Source organism: Copidosoma floridanum, unplaced genomic scaffold (assembly GCF_036245765.1).
Source record: "Copidosoma floridanum isolate Cflo_tuat_1 unplaced genomic scaffold, Cflo_Japanese_pri ptg000014l, whole genome shotgun sequence".
Classification (NCBI taxonomy): domain Eukaryota; kingdom Metazoa; phylum Arthropoda; class Insecta; order Hymenoptera; family Encyrtidae; genus Copidosoma; species Copidosoma floridanum.
Window position 1 is genome coordinate 8,507,384 of NW_028321891.1, and position 6,557 is coordinate 8,513,940.

Below are 6,557 nucleotides of genomic sequence, written 5' to 3' on the forward strand. Positions count from 1 at the left end.
AGCGTCGTCTACAGTGCCGTATAATTTTATTGATGTCCAAACGGTTACTTGCTATTTTGACGTGCCGCGTCACTTAAGGCTGAGCTTCCAAGCTTATTCGTAATAGAGCTCCGCAACAGATCCTTCCTGATGGTACGTGCTACGTTATTCAATTATGATTTAGATAATTTGAGGGGCAAACTATTATCCCCCACTCACTATTAATCGTCTGAGATCGAAATTTTCTCGAGTTTGCGCAACCTTACTTGCTCAAAAACAACCTGTCCTTGGGCGGATCGCGTGACTCGGCCCAATAAGAGAAAAACTTCATGCCCGCATCTGATATTTTTCCTCGTAAGTAAGTATTAAACCCCAACTGGTAAATACACTTTATTGGTTAATCACTCGGAAGTAATATATCGCGTGGCGTACAAGACGATTTAACTTTTTGTTTTGAAAGAGAAAAAAAAAAAAGAGAATAAACCTTTTTCACGTTTTTACCGACAATAACCGTAAATCATGAAAATCAGATGAAAAAAATATTCCAGACCGATGTGAACGATTTCGTTTGATTAATCGCGTTGGGATGTACTAGCAAGCAATCGTACGGTAGTAGGGGTGGCTTGTTAACACAGGGGAGAGTCTCTCGCGGCTCTGCTCTGCTTTGGTACAATTGTTGACGCTACCTGGCTATTAAGGAAATGAGCGGGCCAACGATCCTCCAAGTGATATTCTCCAAACTTTGCCCCGACGTCCCACCTTCTCTTGCTCATCTCGTTTGTACGTGCTTGTTTATACGGAGTTGCTTTACCTTTCGTCTAAATGAACCTAAATCTGCCCTCCCGATAAATTCCGCGCAACTGCTCGGTTTTACCCGATGATGATGAAAATACAATCGCGTCATGTGACATTTTTCAACAAAAATGGCTAACATCTGTACGGATTGTAACAATACGTTATACATACTACATTAATAGCTTTTGCGATTTCGTGTCGTGTGACTGTTGAAATTTATTATTTTATTTGAGAGCTTCTTGCGTACTATTTGCAGGTAAAAACGTAAAGTTCATTTTTGTGAGAATTATGTTAAAAATTTTCTTTTATCTTGAATGAGTGAAGGGGCTAAGAGCTGGAAAAAACCAATGTACAAGATAGTGTTAAGAGTATGAAAAATCAACACACGATATTTACTCTAAATTTTCGGAAGAACCTTTTCAATTGAATCGCAGGGAGCGAGAGATGAGCAGTACAGAGGGGTAGGCTGGAGTGTGAGTCTCTCGTTCGGAATCGTCTTATGGAAATCTCGAGCCCCTAAAAATTTTCAGCATCTCGAGGAGCTTCCTGCACCCAAACTTCTCAAGATGACAACGACGGAAATGGAAAGAGTCTCAAAGGGAAATAAACCTCTCGTCTTCAGTGATATACACACGCAGAAAGAGCAACTTTTCGAAAGACGAAGGGAGGGTAGGTTTTTTTTTTTTTTTTTTTTTCTTTTTAATAACCAGTGATGAATAACTGCTCGATATGGGGTGTAAAAGGAAGGGACGTCTGAAAGACTACGTTTGACTTTACACGCGCGCTAGCGTGGCTCATTGACTTTAAGCTTCGAAGTGTACAGTTAATACAAAATATAAAATATACACTACTGGGGTAGCCAGAAAGTGTTCCACAATACACTCGAAAAGTTTTCGTCAACGAGAAAACGCATCTCTTTTTTTTTCACTTTATACATTCATGGCTGTTTTTATTCTTCCTGTCGTAGTTTTTGCGGCTCTTGCTTTGCGTTTATATCTGTGAACCAAGCTTTTGTTTAAAAGATAAAGAGCAAGCGCGTCGGGGGAAAAGGAGGCATTGTCAAGGGAGGTCAGAGTTGGTCCGGTGAGAAAAGTTTTCCCATCGGAGCTTCCAAGCTCCCTTTCCCGGTGTATATAACACCCTCTTGGTTTAAAATCTACTCTGTGGGCACTTTGTACCGTCTCAGCTTCGTTTCCTTGCAAGAGGCCAAGTATTGCAATTATTAATTACGCAATCGTATTATCAATTTATTTGTAATTAGAAAAAAAATGTATTTGTTCATCATTACTTATGTGATTTGTACTCCCAAAAATTCCGCAAAGTCACGGAAATTTTTGAAAAATCTGGGTCACCTCCTACAAAGAATGAAATTACAAAAAGTCCTGTGAACATCAAACAGGAGAGGAGGAAGTCAGGAGATTCGAGAACCAGAAGGGTAAAAGGCAGATTGAGGTGAGCGAGGAGGGTCATTAATTAGAGGGTCACACACGCGATACTCCCCCCCTCTCGCGAGAGATTCGCCGTTGATTAAACGAGGGTTGAATCAACGTCAAGATCCGAGATATATATTTCCATTCGCCCCTTCGTCACTTGGGCACAAATGATCCGAAAAAGGGGTCCGTTCTTTGGGTGCGTTTTCGAGAAGTTGGCAGCTCGATCGTGAAGAGAATTACAAATGCGGCGGTCGAAATTATAGATCTACTTGAGTAATCAGCGCGATGACAAGGGTAATTTTATTCATTAATAATTTGAACAAGAACTCACGCAAACGTTTATTTAACCTTGGACAGGTACGCATTCCATTTCCCCTTTCCATGGATGTACAAAGATATTATATGCATATTCAAAGTAAGATAACGTAAGGCTGATTGTTATAGTTGAGCTTTGGGCAAAATAGATAGAAATCGACCTTTGTTATTTAAATGGTGAAAAAACCCTTAGATTGACTTGATTCAAAGTAGCATAAGTGTCCTATTGGCTTGTACCTATCATAAGTACTATTGGCACGTTCCATTATGTGCACAGTCTTTAATTTAACATTTAAAAAATTTTTAAAACAATTTTTCTTATAATCATTATCGTGTAGACAAAGGGCCGAGGATTATTATTTAAGGAGAAAATGCCTTGCAGTGGGACTAAACGATCGAGATGGGAAAGGCTGAACTAGAGACAAGGGCGAAGAAGATGAGTAAAGTGAGTCTGTGTGCTTAAGGAACACAGAAAGTTGAAAGACGGAGAAAATGAGCCAAGTACACCAGCAGCAGCTCGGGGATAATAATGGCACGGGAGGCGTGGAAGGAGAAGAAGAAGGGAAGTCATTTAATTACTTACAGAGAAACACGGAAAGCTAAATGTACAGTACTGTGCAACGATATCCTTTTCAGTATCGCAGAGGACCCGATGTGATTGATTCAATGTTGAGGTAAGGTGTAGGTATACATTTTATTAGACTGTGATGTACATTGCGTGAAAATAGTTACAGTCCTTATTGTATCATTGGGTTGTTTGACCATCAAATAAACATGCATAGGCAAATCACTGACCCTTAAACCTTTCTTTACGACACACGGCAATGGGAGCCCAAACAAATAAACTATGAATCTCCGAAGCGTCAAAATATAATTATCAAATGCCCCACACCCTTAGTGTCTGCGGGTATCTGTGCATATACACCGTAGCTTTATGAAGCGATGAAAAGCTTACGGGCGCATTCTTCTCCTCCTTTGAAAGAAGCAGCTGGTAGGTATTACCACCATTGAATGCACAATTTGGAAAAGGGGGAGCCGAAATCAAAGGCTCGCTTGCATAAACAGAGGGACGGAAAACAAAGCTCAGCAGAGATGAAATATAGTACATGAGGGATACTCCTCCTCCTCTTCCTCCTTCAGCAGATCTTTTGGTAAAAGCAAAGGAGAATCCCTCCACTGCAACTTACCCACTTCTCTCTTGGCCAATCTTAAAGCGATGTGCTTATATCATAGCCATTGCTGGGTGCATGTGTGTACGTTATACATAAAACGGATAAGTGAGTCTGGGCTCAGTGCTTCCATTCAAGTTGTGAGACCAAGTTTGTTTAGAAACTTGTTTGAAAGTTGCCAATACCTGATTGCTTCGGTGCTCCTCCTGAGGAGTTCATACATGGGGGGTATCACCACAAGTTCAATAGTAGACAAGAGGTATGTAGGTGTACAGTAATGGGTAGGTATGAGTAGGACTGTACATGTATGCGCTTGCCATGAGCTCGATCCACGTGTTGTATAAAGGAACTGCTGCTGATGCTCGTTTCCAGGAGGCACTTCCTGCAGGAGAAAAGGAGTGGGGAATTTATTGTATGATCCGCCGCCTTCACGCTACGCCAAGCGCCGGTGCAATACTTCGTCGCGTAATCTTATACTTGCACGGGAATGCGATTGAGTCTCGTGATCGGATTTGCCTTTTTTTCTCACCTTATATTTTTCATCATTTGCTTTCATAGAGTCGAGCTTGGCATCTTTTTTTTTTTCTCCAGCGTATACGGGCAAAGGAAGCTCATATAATTGGATCGATTTTTTTTTTTTCATGGATGAGTTCTCGATTATTAGATGGATTTATATTTGATCTCGTTATTTTTTAATATCACAGAAGTGCCGCAACAAATAATAAAATATTCACTTGTTCATTTTATAAATATTTTTTTCGGAATTTCATCTAAGGCCCAATTATTCGGGTTACATGGCTATAAGATCAATGTGCATTCCTACATTCGATATTTACAAAGTTAAATGTCAAGTACCTGAACATATCCAATGGTGTAAATTAATTTTGTTGATTTCACGGTACTTTAATGGGGAACACGAATGAGTCGACTTGTTTTGTGAATCTCTTTCTTGTACTAAACGAATTTGGGCGATAATTTATTAAATTTTACGGGACTGTGTTGAAAGACTTAATTTTAATTTGGGAACTTTCTCAACATTAAAATGCGGTTGTGGTAAGAGAAACTGGGTAAATAAATTTTACAGGCTCCTCGAGCAAGTTTGCAAGATGTTTGCGTCACTGGGGCTGTTTTTATTCAGCTTTACATTGAACAAGTTTTTTTAGTTTTAACTGCCGGCTTTTTAATTAGATTTTAACAGCATGAGAGAATTTTATCGGCCAGATAAAACAGTTTGATAGTTGCATCTAATACCGATTTATCGGTAAAGAATTTAAAATACAGCAGCAGTAAGTTACCATTAATTTGCAATGATAAAATTAACAGTTTCAATGCTAGTAGTAATGACTTTTAATTATGAAGTTCGTATGAGGTTCTTTTAATTGAATTAATAATCTTGCAAATATGTTCTGATTGCAAGAACAAAACATGTGTCTGCATTTATGATGGTAAATCATTTAGTTAACATAAAAACCTTTTTATTTTCCAAAGCAACAAACACGTAACCAAATGAATGAAAATATGTAGATAAAAAAACAGTTTGAGATATTGGTGTGAAAAAAAAAAAATAAAAAATAAATAAAATAGAATAAAATCAGGCAAGTGATACAGTTCTTTTCAACAGGTCTTACGCTTCAAGACAGCAGGTAATTGTATAAGGAAATATTTGGATAGTGCTAGCGGCTGATTGATCGAGTCGATTTGTGGTACCAAGAAGCTTCCGGTCTCGCAGGGGAGGAAACGAGCGAAAGTGAGCGAACGAGCGAAAGAGAGAGGGAGGGAGGCTATCTTTCAATTCGAGGATATCCGATGGAAATGCCACTACACGCTATTTGCTATCGACCTGTCATCAAGGGTATATATAGGTAGTAAGTGCCGATATCTCTCTTCTGAGCAGCTGCACGGATTTTGCACGGAGAATTTGAGTGACGACAAATCGTGCTTCATTTCCGAAATGGCTCTTGATTTAAACGATTGTCAATTTATTGATCGCGTCATTATTTTTTTAATCTTTTTTGTTTCTTCTATTAAAATTGTGTCAATATTTTTGCTAAAACCTTTTTCTCTTTGGAGTGGACAAACATAATCGAAAGGAATCATGTGAGCCAAAGTTGACGTGTGTAGGGGTATGCGAGACTTTATTCACGTGCCGGTGAAAATTTTAAATTTCAATAAAAATGTAATATTCGAAAAGTCACTCATCGTCAACCTGACAGATTCTTTGATTTTTCAAAAAATAATTTATAGTTTGGTTGTACTTGGATTGAAAAATAAAATAAACTTCCTTTCTAATAACCATTACACTGTAGATTAATACACCCATACAAATTATTTATCCTATCTAGGTTTTTAAGGTCAGATCAGCAAAACAACATGATAAATTTTAGTTTTACTATCCGTGAAAAAATTAGAACTGTTTCCCACAGGGAAGGAAAAATTTCTTCCCAAGCACGTCGCACTGCAAGAAGAGACTCCATACCGTGCACATCACGCCACACGCTGCACACATATAAATTATGAACCGCTTAATCAATCAAACTTCGCTTTGTGCCGCGGTGACCCAACCAACCAGCCAGACAGTAGTCTGTATTTTCATCCTCTCTTTCCTCCGTCCCTCAGGAGCTGCTATCCTCCGCGGACTCCCCTTCTTCTCCCGTCTCGTAGAAAAGTAATGGAAGCCTTGCATCGCTTTCAAATTGAATTTCCCTAAATATGAGGTGCAAAATATTTGTCGTTTAGGAAAAATGCCTGCCAGTCTGTCGTGCACACGTTACGAGTTTTCTCATGGTTTTCTCAACCGGTGTAATTTACCATTTTTTTTGCTTCCACTACCCTGAAAGCCATGCAAACACAAAGTTGAGCTTGCACT